The following is an 11,625-nucleotide window of genomic DNA, read 5'->3' on the forward strand; positions in this document are numbered from 1 at the left end:
GCATGTCCAGCGATCGTTCCGGCGGGTCGAGCCGGTGGTTCCGGGGTGTCCGGCAGGTGGTTCCGGTCTGTCCGGCATGTGGTTCTGTGGTGTCGGCACGAGGTTCAGTCTGAAAGGGTGTGCCGGCATGCCCCTCACGTGATTCCGGCTTGTCCCCGAAGTGGTGCTGGTGTAGCGGGCAGGTGATTTTGCCGTGTCCGGCAGGTGGTTCAGGCGAGTTGAGCAGGTGGTTGCGACGTGCTCGGCAGGTGCTTCCGGCGTCTCCGGCACGTGTTTCTGGCACATCTGACTGGTGGTTCCGGCATGCCCAAAAGTTGATTCCGGTCTGTCCGGTAGGTGGTTCCGGCGTGCACGGCACGTGGTTCTGGTACGTCTCAGAGGTGGTTGCGTATGCCCAACAGGTGATTCCGGACTGTCCGCCACGTGCTTCTGGCACGTCTGAGAGGTGGTTCCAACATGCCCGGCAGGTCATTTCTGAGAGTCGTCCAAGTGGTTCTGGCGTAGCCCGCAGGTGATTTTGGCGTGTCCGTCAGGTGGTTCCGCCGTGCTCGGCAGGTGGTTCAGGCATGGCCGTCACGTGGTTCCAGTCTGTCCAGGACGTGTTTCCAGCTTCTCCGGCAGGTGGTTCTGGTACGTCTGAGAGGTGGTTCCGCCATGGCTGGCAGGTGATCCCTGACTGTCCCCCAGGTGGTTCTGGCATAGCCAGCAGTTGATATTGGCCTGTCCGGCAGGTGGTTCCAGTGATACGAACAGGTGGCTCCGGCGTTCTTGGCAGGTGGTTCCGGTCTGTCCGGTAGGTGTTTCCGGCGTGTCTGGCACGTGCTTCCGGCACGTCTGAGAAGTGGTTCCGGCATGCGCGGCAGGTGATTCCGTAGTGTCCGCCAGGTGGTTCTGGCATACCCGGCAGGTGATTTTGGCGTGTCCGGCAGGTGTTTCTGGCGAGTCGAGCATGTGGCTCCGGCATGCTCGGCAGGTGCTTCCGGCGTCTCCGGCACTTGGTTCTGGTGTGTCTGAGAGCTGGTTCCGGCATGTCCTGCAGATGATTCCGGAGTGTCCGCCAAGTGGTTCTGGCATACCCAGCAGGTGATTTTGGCGTGTCAGGGAGGTGGTACCGGTGAGTCGAGCAGGTGTTTCCGGCGTGCTCAGCAGGTGGTTCAGGCGGTTCTGGCAGGTGGTATCGGTCTGTTCGGGGTGTGGTTCCAGCATCTCATGAACACGTTTCTGGCACGTCTGAGATGTGGTTCCAGCCGGCCCGACAGGTGTTTCCGCAGTGTCCGCCAAGCGGTTCTGGCGTAGTTGGCAGGTGATTTTGGCATGACTGGCAGGTGGTTCCAGCAAGCCTGGCAGGTGATTCCAAAGTGTTCACCAACTGGTTGTGGCGTAGCCGGCAGGTGATTTTTGCGTGATCGGCACGTGGTTCTGGCGAGTCGAGCAGGTGGTTCCGGCGTGCTCGGCTGGTGCTTCCGGGGTCATTGGCACGGGGTTCTGGCATGTCTGAGAGGTGGTTCCTGCATGCCCGGCAAGTGATTCTGGAGTGTTCGCCAAGTGGTTCTGGCATAGTCGGCAGGTGATTTTGGCATGTCCGGCAGGTGGTTCAGGCGAGTTGAGCAGGTGGTTCCAACGTGCTTGGCAGGTGCTTCCGGCGTCTCCGGCACGTGTTTCTGGCACATCTGACAGGTGGTTCCGGCATGCCCGAAAGGTGATTCCGGTCTGTCGGGTAGGTGGTTCCAGCCTGCACGGCATGTGGTTCTGGTACGTCTAAGAGGTGGTTGCGCATGCCCAACAGGTGATTGTGGACTGTCCGCCGCATGGTTCTGGCACGTCTGAGACGTGGTTCCGGCATGCCCGGCAGGTCATCCCAGAGAGTCCTCCAAGTGGTTCTGGCATAACATGCAGGTGATTTTGGCGTGTCCGGAAGGTTGTTCCGTTGTGCTTGGCAGGTGGTTCAGGCTTGGCCGGCAGGTGGTTCCAGACTGTCCAGGACGTGTTTCCAGCTTCTCCGGCAGGTGGTTCTGGTACGTCTGAGAGGTAGTTCCGGCATGTCCGGCAGATGATTCCGGAGTGTCCGCCAAGTGGTTCTGTCATACCCGGCTGCTGATTAGGCCATGTCAGGTAGGTGGTTCCGGAGAGTCGAGCAGGTGGCTCCGGCGTGCTCGGCAGGTTGTTCAGACGGGTCTGGCAGGTGTTTTCCGTCTGTTCGGGGTGTGGTTCCAGCATCTCATGCACATGGTTCTGGCACGTCTGAGATGTGGTTCCGGCCGGCCCGACAGGTGTTTCCACAGTGTCCGCCAAGTGGTACTGGCGTAGTTGGCAGGTGATTTTGGCATGACCGGCAGGTGGTTCCAGCAAGCCCGGCAGGTGATTCCGAAGTGTTCCCCAACTGGTTGTGGCGTGGCCGGCAGTTGATTTTTGCGTGTCCGGCAGGTGGTTCTGGCAAGTCGAGCAGGTGGTTCCGGCATCCTCGGCAGGTGCTTCCGGGGTCATTGGCACGTGGTTCTGTCATATCTGAGAGGTGGTTCCGCCATGCCCGGCAGGTGATTCCGGAGTGTTCGCCAAGTGTTTCCGGCGTAGCCGGCAGGTGATTTTGCATGTCCAGCGGTCGTTCCGGGGGGTCGAGCCGGTGGTTCCGGCGTGTCCGGCAGGTGGTTCCGGTCTGTCCGGCAGGTGGTTCTGTGGTGTCCGGCACGAGGTTCAGTCTGAGAGGCTGTGCCGGCATGCCCCTCACGTGATTCCGGCTTGTCCCCGAAGTGGTGCTGGTGTAGCGGGCAGGTGATTTTGGCGTGTCCGGCAGGTGGTTCAGGCGAGTTGAGCAGGTGGTTGCGACGTGCTCGGCAGGTGCTTCCGGCGTCTCCGGCACGTGTTTCTGGCACATCTGACTAGTGGTTCCGGCATGCCCAAAAGTTGATTCCGGTCTGTCCGGTATGTGGTTCCGGCGTGCACGGCACGTGGCTCTGGTACGTCTCAGAGGTGGTTGCGTATGCCCAACAGGTGATTCCGGACTGTCCGCCACGTGCTTCTGGCACGTCTGAGAGGTGGTTCCAACATGCCCGGCAGGTCATTTCGGAGAGTCGTCCAAGTGGTTCTGGCGTAGCCCGCAGGTGATTTTGGCGTGTCTGGCAGGTGGTTCCGCCGTGCTCGGCAGGTGGTTGAGGCATGGCCGTCACGTGGTTCCAGTCTGTCCAGGACGTGTTTCCAGCTTCTCCGGCAGGTGGTTCTGGTACGTCTGAGAGGTGGTTCCGCCATGGCTGGCAGGTGATTCCGGACGGTCCCCCAGGTGGTTCTGGCATAGCCAGCAGTTGATATTGGCCTGTCCGGCAGGTGGTTCCAGGGAGTCGAACAGGTGGCTCCGGCGTTCTCGGCAGGTGGTTCCGGTCTGTCCGGTAGGTGATTCCGGCGTGTCCGGCACGTGCTTCCGGCACGTCTGAGAGGTGGTTCCGGCATGCGCGACAGGTGAATCCGGAGTTTCCGCCAGGTGGTTCTGGCGTACCCGGCAGGTGATTTTGGCGTGTCCGGCAGTTGTTTCTGGCGAGTCGAGGAGGTGGCTCCGGCATACTCGGCAGGTGCTTCCGGCGTCTCCGGCACGTGGTTCTGGTGTGTCTGAGAGCTGGTTCCGGCATGTCCGGCAGATGATTCCGGAGTGTCCGCCAAGTGGTTCTGGCATACCCGGCTGGTGATGTTGGCATGTCAGGTAGGTGGTTCTGGCGAATCGAGCAGGTGGCTCCGGCGTGCTCGGCAGGTTGTTCAGACGGGTCTGGCAGGTGTTTTCCGTCTGTTCGGGGTGTGGTTCCAGCATCTCATGCACATGGTTCTGGCACGTCTGAGATGTGGTTCCGGCCGGCCCGACAGGTGTTTCCACAGTGTCCGCCAAGTGGTACTGGCGTAGTTGGCAGGTGATTTTGGCATGACCAGCAGGTGGTTCCAGCAAGGCCGGCAGGTGATTCCGAAGTGTTCCCCCACTGGTTGTGGCGTAGCCGGCAGGTGATTTTTGCGTGTCCGGCAGGTGGTTCAGGTGAGTCGAGCAGGTGGCTCTGGCATGCTCGGCAGGTGCTTCCGGGGTCATTGGCACGGGGTTCTGGCATGTCTGAGAGGTGGTTCCGGCATGCCCGGCAAGTGATTCTGGAGTGTTCGCCAAGTGTTTCCGGCGTAGCCGGCAGGTGCTTTTGCATGTTCAGCGGTCGTTCCGGGGGGTCGAGCCGGTGGTTCCGGCGTGTGCGGCAGGTGGTTCCGGTGTGTATTGCAGGTGGTTCTGTGGTGTCCGGCACGAGGTTCAGTCTGAAAGGCTGTGCCGGCATGCCCCTCACGTGATTCCGGCTTGTCCCCGAAGTGGTGCTGGTGTAGCGGGCAGGTGATTTTGGCGTGTCCGGCAGGTGGTTCAGGCGAGTTGAGCAGGTGGTTGCGACGTGCTCGGCAGGTGCTTCCGGCGTCTCCGGCACGTGTTTCTGGCACATCTGACTAGTGGTTCCGGCATGCCCAAAAGTTGATTCCGGTCTGTCCGGTAGGTGGTTCCGGCGTGCACGGCACGTGGTTCTGGTACGTGTCAGAGGTGGTTGCGTATGCCCAACAGGTGATTCCGGACAGTCCCCCACGTCGTTCTGGCATAGCCAGCAGTTGATATTGGCCTGTCCGGCAGGTGGTTCCAGCGAGTCGAACAGGTGGCTCCGGCGTTCTTGGCAGGTGGTTCCGGTCTGTCCGGTAGGTGTTTCCGGCGTGTCTGGCACGTGCTTCCGGCATGTCTCAGAGGTGGTTCCGGCATGCGCGGCAGGTGATTCCGTAGTGTCCGCCAGGTGGTTCTGGCATACCCGGCAGGTGATTTTGGCGTGTCCGGCAGGTGTTTCTGGCGAGTCGAGCAGGTGGCTCCGGCATGCTCGGCAGGTGCTTCCGGCGTCTCCGGCACTTGGTTCTGGTGTGTCTGAGAGCTGGTTCCGGAATGTCCGGCAGATGATTCCGGAGTGTCCGCCAAGTGGTTCTGGCATACCCAGCAGGTGATTTTGGCGTGTCAGGGAGGTGGTACCGGTGAGTCGAGCAGGTGGTTCCGGCGTGCTCAGCAGGTGGTTCAGGCGGTTCTGGCAGGTGGTATCCGTCTGTTCGGGGTGTGGTTCCAGCATCTCATGAACACGTTTCTGGCACGTCTGAGATGTGGTTCCAGCCGGCCCGACAGGTGTTTCCGCAGTGTCCGCCAAGCGGTTGTGGCGTAGTTGGCAGGTGATTTTGGCATGACCGGCAGGTGGTTCCAGCAAGCCCGGCAGGTGATTCCGAAGTGTTCCCCAACTGGTTGTGGCGTAGCCGGCAGGTGATTTCTGCGTGTCCGGCAGGTGGTTCTGGCGAGTCGAGCAGGTGGTTCCGGCGTGCTCGGCAGGTGCTTCCGGGGTCATTGGCACGTGGTTCTGGCATATCTGAGAGGTGGTTCCGGCATGCCCGGCAGGTGATTCCGGAGTGTTCGCCAAGTGTTTCCGGCGTAGCCGGCAGGTGAGTTTGCATGTCCAGCGGTCGTTCCGGCGGGTCGAGCCGGTGGTTCCGGCGTGTCCGGCAGGTGGTTCCGGTCTGTCCGGCAGGTGGTTCTGTGGTGTCCGGCACGAGGTTCAGTCTGAGAGGCTGTGCCGGCATGCCCCTCACGTGATCCCGGCTTGTCCGCGAAGTGGTCCTGGTGTAGCGGGCAGGTGATTTTGGCGTGTCTGGCAGGTGGTTCAGGCGAGTTGAGCAGGTGGTTGCGACGTGCTCGGCAGGTGCTTCCGGCGTCTCCGGCACGTGTTTCTGGCACATCTGACTGGTGGTTCGGGCATGCCCAAAAGTTGATTCCGGTCTGTTTGTTAGGTGGTTCCGGCGTGCACGGCACGTGGTTCTGGTACGTGTCAGACGTGGTTGCGTATGCCCAACAGGTGATTCCGGACTGTCCGCCACCTGCTCCTGGCACGTCTGAGAGGTGGTTCCAACATGCCCGGCAGGTCATTTCGGAGAGTCGTCCAAGTCGTTCTGTCGTAGCCCGCAGGTGATTTTGGCGTGTCCGGCAGGTGGTTCAGGCATGGCCGTCACGTGGTTCCAGTCTGTCCAGGACGTGTTTCCAGCTTCTCTGGCAGGTGGTTCTGGTACGTCTGAGAGCTGGTTCCGCCATGGCTGGCAGGTGATCCCGGACTGTCCCCCAGGTGGTTCTGGCATAGCCAGCAGTAGATATTGGCCTGTCCGGCAGGTGGTTCCAGCGAGTCGAACAGGTGGCTCCGGCGTGCTCGGCAGGTGGTTCTGGTCTGTCCGGTAGGTGTTTCCGGCGTGTCTGGCACGTGCTTCCGGCACGTCTGAGAGGTGGTTCCGGCATGCACGGCAGGTGATTCCGTAGTGTCCGCCAGGTGGTTCTGGCGTACCGGGCAGGTGATTTTGGCGTGTCCGGCAGGTGTTTCTGGCGAGTCGAGCAGGTGGCTCCGGCATGCTCGGCAGGTGCTTCCGGCGTCTCCGGCACGTGGTTCTGGTGTGTCTGAGAGCTGGTTCCGGCATGTCCGGCAGATGATTCCGGAGTGTCCGCAAAGTGGTTCTGGCATACCCGGCTGGTGATTTGGGCATGTCAGGCAGGTGGCTCCGGCGTGCTCGGCAGGTTGTTCAGACGGGTCTGGCAGGTGTTTTCCGTCTTTTCGGGGTGTGGTTCCAGCATCTCATGCACATGGTTCTGGCACGTCTGAGATGTGGTTCCGGCTGGCCCGACAGGTGTTTCCACAGTGTCCGCCAAGTGGTACTGGCGTAGTTGGCAGGTGATTTTGGCATGACCGACAGGTGGTTCCAGCAAGCCCGGGAGGTGATTCCAAAGTGTTCCCCACCTGGTTGTGGCGTAGCTGGCAGGTGATTTTTGCGTGTCCGGCAGGTGGTTCTGGCAAGTCGAGCAGGTGGTTCCGGCGTGCTCGGCAGGTGCTTCCGGGGTCATTGGCACGTGGTTCTGGCATATCTGAGAGGTGGTTCGGGCATGCCCGGCACGTGATTCCGGAGTCTTCGCCAAGTGTTTCTGGCGTATCCGGCAGGTGATTTTGCATGTCCAGCGGTCGTTCCGGCGGGTCGAGCCGGTGATTCCGGCGTGTCCGGCAGGTGGTTCCGGTCTGTCCGGCAGGTGGTACTGTGGTGTCCGGCACGAGGTTCAGTCTGAGAGGCTGTGCCGGCATGCCCCTCACGTGATTCCGGCTTGTCCCCGAAGTGGTGCTGGTGTAGCGGGCAGGTGATTTTGGCGTGTCTGGCAGGTGGTTCAGGCGAGTTGAGCAGGTGGTTGCGACATGCTCGGCAGGTGTTTCCGGCGTCTCCGGCACGTGTTTCTGGCACATCTGACTGGTGGTTCCGGCATGCCCAAAAGTTGATTCCGGTCTGTCCGGTAGGTGGTTCCGGCGTGCACGGCACGTGGTTCTGGTACGTCTCAGAGGTGGTTGCGTATGCCCAACAGGTGATTCCGGACTGTCCGCCACGTGCTTCTGGCACGTCTGAGAGGTGGTTCCAACATGCCCGGCAGGTCATTTCGGAGAGTCGTCCAAGTGGTTCTGGCGTAGCCCGCAGGTGATTTTGGCGTGTCCGGCAGGTGGTTCCGCCGTGCTCGGCAGGTGGTTCAGGCATGGCCGTCACGTGGTTCCAGTCTGTCCAGGACGTGTTTCCAGCTTCTCCGGCAGGTGGTTCTGGTACGTCTGAGAGGTGGATCCGCCATGGCTGTCAGGTGATTCCGGACCGTCCCCCAGGTGGTTCTGGCATAGCCAGCAGTTAATATTGGCCTGTCCGGCAGGTGGTTCCAGCGAGTCGAACAGGTGGCTCCGGCGTGCTCGGCAGGTGGTTCCGGTCTGTCCGGTAGGTGATTCCGGCGTGTCCGGCACGTGCTTCCGGCATGTCTGAGAGATGGTTCCGGCATGCGCGACAGGTGATTTCGGAGTGTCCGCCAGGTGGTTCTGGCGCACCCGGCAGGTGATTTTGGCGTGTCCGGCAGGTGTTTCTGGCGAGTCGAGCAGGTGGCTCCGGCATGCTCGGCAGGTGCTTCCGGCGTCTCCGGCCCGTGGTTCTGGTGGGTCTGAGAGCTGGTTCCGGCATGTCCGGCAGATGATTCGGGAGTGTCCGCCTAGTGGTTCTGGAATACCCTGCTGGTGATTTTGGCATGTCAGTTAGGTGGTTCCGGCGAGTCGAGCAGGTGGCTCCGACGTGCTCGGCAGGTTGTTCAGACGGGTCTGGCAGGTGTTTTCCGTCTGTTCGGGGTGTGGTTCCAGCATCTCATGCACATGGTTCTGGCACGTCTGAGATGTGGTTCCGGCCGGCCCGAAAGGTGTTTCCATAGTGTCCGCCAAGCGGTACTGGCGTAGTTGACAGGTGATTTTGGCATGACCGGCAGGTGGTTCCAGCAAGCCCGGCAGGTGATTCCGAAGTGTTCCCCCACCGGTTGTGACGTAGCCGGCAGGTGATTTTTGGGTGTCCGGCAGGTGGTTCTGGCGAGTCGAGCAGGAGGTTCCGGCGTGCTCGGCAGGTGCTTCCGGGGTCATTGGCACGTGGTTCTGGCATATCTGAGAGGTGGTTCCGGCATGCCCGGCAGGTGATTCCGGAGTGTTCGCCAAGTGTTTCCGGCGTAGCCGGCAGGTGATTTTGCATGTCCAGCGGTCGTTCCGGCGGGTCGAGCCGGTGGTTCCGGCGTGTCCGGCAGGTGGTTCCGGTCTGTCCGGCAGGTGGTTCTGTGGTGTCCGGCACGAGGTTCAGTCTGAGAGGCTGTGCCGGCATGCCCCTCACGTGATTCCGGCTTGTCCCCGAAGTGGTGCTGGTGTAGCGGGCAGGTGATTTTGGCGTGTCTGGCAGGTGGTTCAGGCGAGTTGAGCAGGTGGTTGCGACGTGCTCGGGAGGTGCTTCCGGCGTCTCCGGCACGTGTTTCTGGCACATCTGACTGGTGGTTCCGGCATGCCCAAAAGTTGATTCCGGTCTGTCCGGTAGGTGGTTCCAGCGTGCACGGCACGTGGTTCTGGTACGTGTCAGAGGTGGTTGCGTATGCCCAACAGGTGATTCCGGACTGTCCGCCACGTGCTTCTGGCACGTCTGAGAGGTGGTTCCAACATGCCCGGCAGGTCATTTCGGAGAGTCGTCCAAGTGGTTCTGGCGTAGCCCGCAGGTGATTTTGGCGTGTCCGGCAGGTGGTTCCGCCGTGCTCGGCAGGTGGTTCAGGCTTGGCCGGCAGGTGGTTCCAGACTGTCCAGGACGTGTTTCCAGCTTCTCCGGCAGGTGGTTGTGGTACATCTGAGAGGTGGTTCCGCCATGGCTGGCAGGTGATTCTGGACCATCCCCCAGGTGGTTATGGTATAGCCAGCAGTTGATATTGGCCTGTCCGGCAGGTGGTTCCAGCGAGTCGAACAGGTGGCTCCGGCGTTCTTGGCAGGTGGTTCCGGTCTGTCCGGTAGGTGTTTCCGGCGTGTCTGGCACGTGCTTCCGGCACGTGTGAGAAGTGGTTCCGGCATGCGCGGCAGGTGATTCCGTAGTGTCCGCCAGGTGGTTCTGGCATACCCGGCAGGTGATTTTGGCGTGTCCGGCAGGTGTTTCTGGCGAGTCGAGCAGGTGGCTCCGGCATGCTCGGCAGGTGCTTCCGGCGTCTCCGGCACTTGGTTCTGGTGTGTCTGAGAGCTGGTTCCGGCATGTCCGGCAGATGATTCCGGAGTGTCCGCCAAGTGGTTCTGGCATACCCAGTAGGTGATTTTGGCATGTCAGGGAGGTGGTACCGGTGAGTCGAGCAGGTGGTTCCGGCGTGCTCAGCAGGTGGTTCAGGCGGTTCTGGCAGGTGGTATCCGTCTGTTCGGGGTGTGGTTCCAGCATCTCATGAACACGTTTCTGGCACGTCTGAGATGTGGTTCCAGCCGGCCCGACAGGTGTTTCCGCAGTGTCCGCCAAGCGGTTCTGGCGTAGTTGGCAGGTGATTTTGGCATGACTGGCAGGTGGTTCCAGCAAGCCTGGCAGGTGATTCCAAAGTGTTCACCAACTGGTTGTGGCGTAGCCGGCAGGTGATTTTCGCATGATCGGCAGGTGGTTCTGGCAAGTCGAGCAGGTGGTTCCGGCGTGCTCGGCTGGTGCTTCCGGGGTCATTGGCACGGGGTTCTGGCATGTCTGAGAGGTGGTTCCTGCATGCCCGGCAAGTGATTCCGGAGTGTTCGCCAAGTGGTTCTGGCATAGTCGGCAGGTGATTTTGGCATGTCCGGCAGGTGGTTCAGGCGAGTTGAGCAGGTGGTTCCAACGTGCTTGGCAGGTGCTTCCGGCGTCTCCGGCACGTGTTTCTGGCACATCTGACAGGTGGTTCCGGCATGCCCGAAAGTTGATTCCGGTCTGTCCGGTAGGTGGTTCCAGCCGGCACGGCATGTGGTTCTGGTACGTCTCAGAGGTGGTTGCGCATGCCCAACAGGTGATTCCGGACTGTCCGCCACATGGTTCTGGCACGTCTGAGAGGTGGTTCCGGCATGCCCGGCAGGTCATCCCAGAGAGTCCTCCAAGTGGTTCTGGCATAACACGCAGGTGATTTTGGCGTGTCTGGCACGTTGTTCCGTTGTGCTTGGCAGGTGGTTCAGGCTTGGCCGGCAGGTGGTTCCAGACTGTCCAGGACGTGTTTCCAGCTTCTCCGGCAGGTGGTTCTGGTACGTCTGAGAGGTGGTTCCGCCATGGCTGGCAGGTGATTCTGGGCCGTCCCCCAGGTGGTTCTGGCATAGCCAGCAGTTGATATTGGCCTGTCCGGCAGGTGGTTCCAGCGAGTCGAACAGGTGGCTCCGGCGTGCTCGGCAGGTGGTTCCGGTCTGTCCGGTAGGTGATTCCGGCGTGTCCGGCACGTGCTTCCGGCACGTCTGAGAGGTGGTTCCGGCATGCGCGACAGGTGATTTCGGAGTGTCCGCCAGGTGGTTCTGGCGTACCCGGGAGGTGATTTTGGCGTGTCCGGCAGGTGTTTCTGGCGAGTCGAGCAGGTGGCTCCGGCATGCTCGGCAGGTGCTTCTGGCGTATCCGGCACGTGGTTCTGGTGTGTCTGAGAGCTGGTTCCGGCATGTCCGGCAGATGATTCCGGAGTGTCCGCCAAGTGGTTCTGGCATACCCGGCTGGTGATTTTGGCATGTCAGGTAGGTGGTTCCAGCGAGTCGAGCAGGTGGCTCCGACATGCTCGGCAGGTTGTTCAGATGGGTCTGGCCGGTGTTCTCCATCTGTTCGGGGTGTGGTTCCAGCATCTCATGCACATGGTTCAGGCACGTCTGAGATGTGGTTCCGGCCGGCCCGACAGGTGTTTCCACAGTGTTCGCCAAGTGGTACTGGCGTAGTTGGCAGGTGATTTTGGCATGACCGGCAGGTGGTTCCAGCAAGCCCGGCAGGTGATTCCGAAGTGTTCCCCAACTGGTTGTGGCGTAGCCGGCAGGTGATTTTTGCGTGTCCGGCAGGTGGTTCTGGCGAGTCGAGCAGGTGGTTCCGGCGTGCTCGGCAGGTGCTTCCGGGGTCATTGGCACGTGGTTCTGGCATATCTGAGAGGCGGTTCCGGCATGCCCGGCAGGTGATTCCGGAATGTGCGCAAAGTGTTTCCGGCGTAGCCGGCAGGTGATTTTCCATGTCCAGCGGTCGTTCCGGCATGTCGAGCCGGTGGTTCCGGCGTGTCCGGCAGGTGGTTCTGTGGTGTCCGGCATGAGG

This window comes from Equus caballus, chromosome 17, assembly GCF_041296265.1.
Source record: "Equus caballus isolate H_3958 breed thoroughbred chromosome 17, TB-T2T, whole genome shotgun sequence".
NCBI lineage: Eukaryota > Metazoa > Chordata > Mammalia > Perissodactyla > Equidae > Equus > Equus caballus.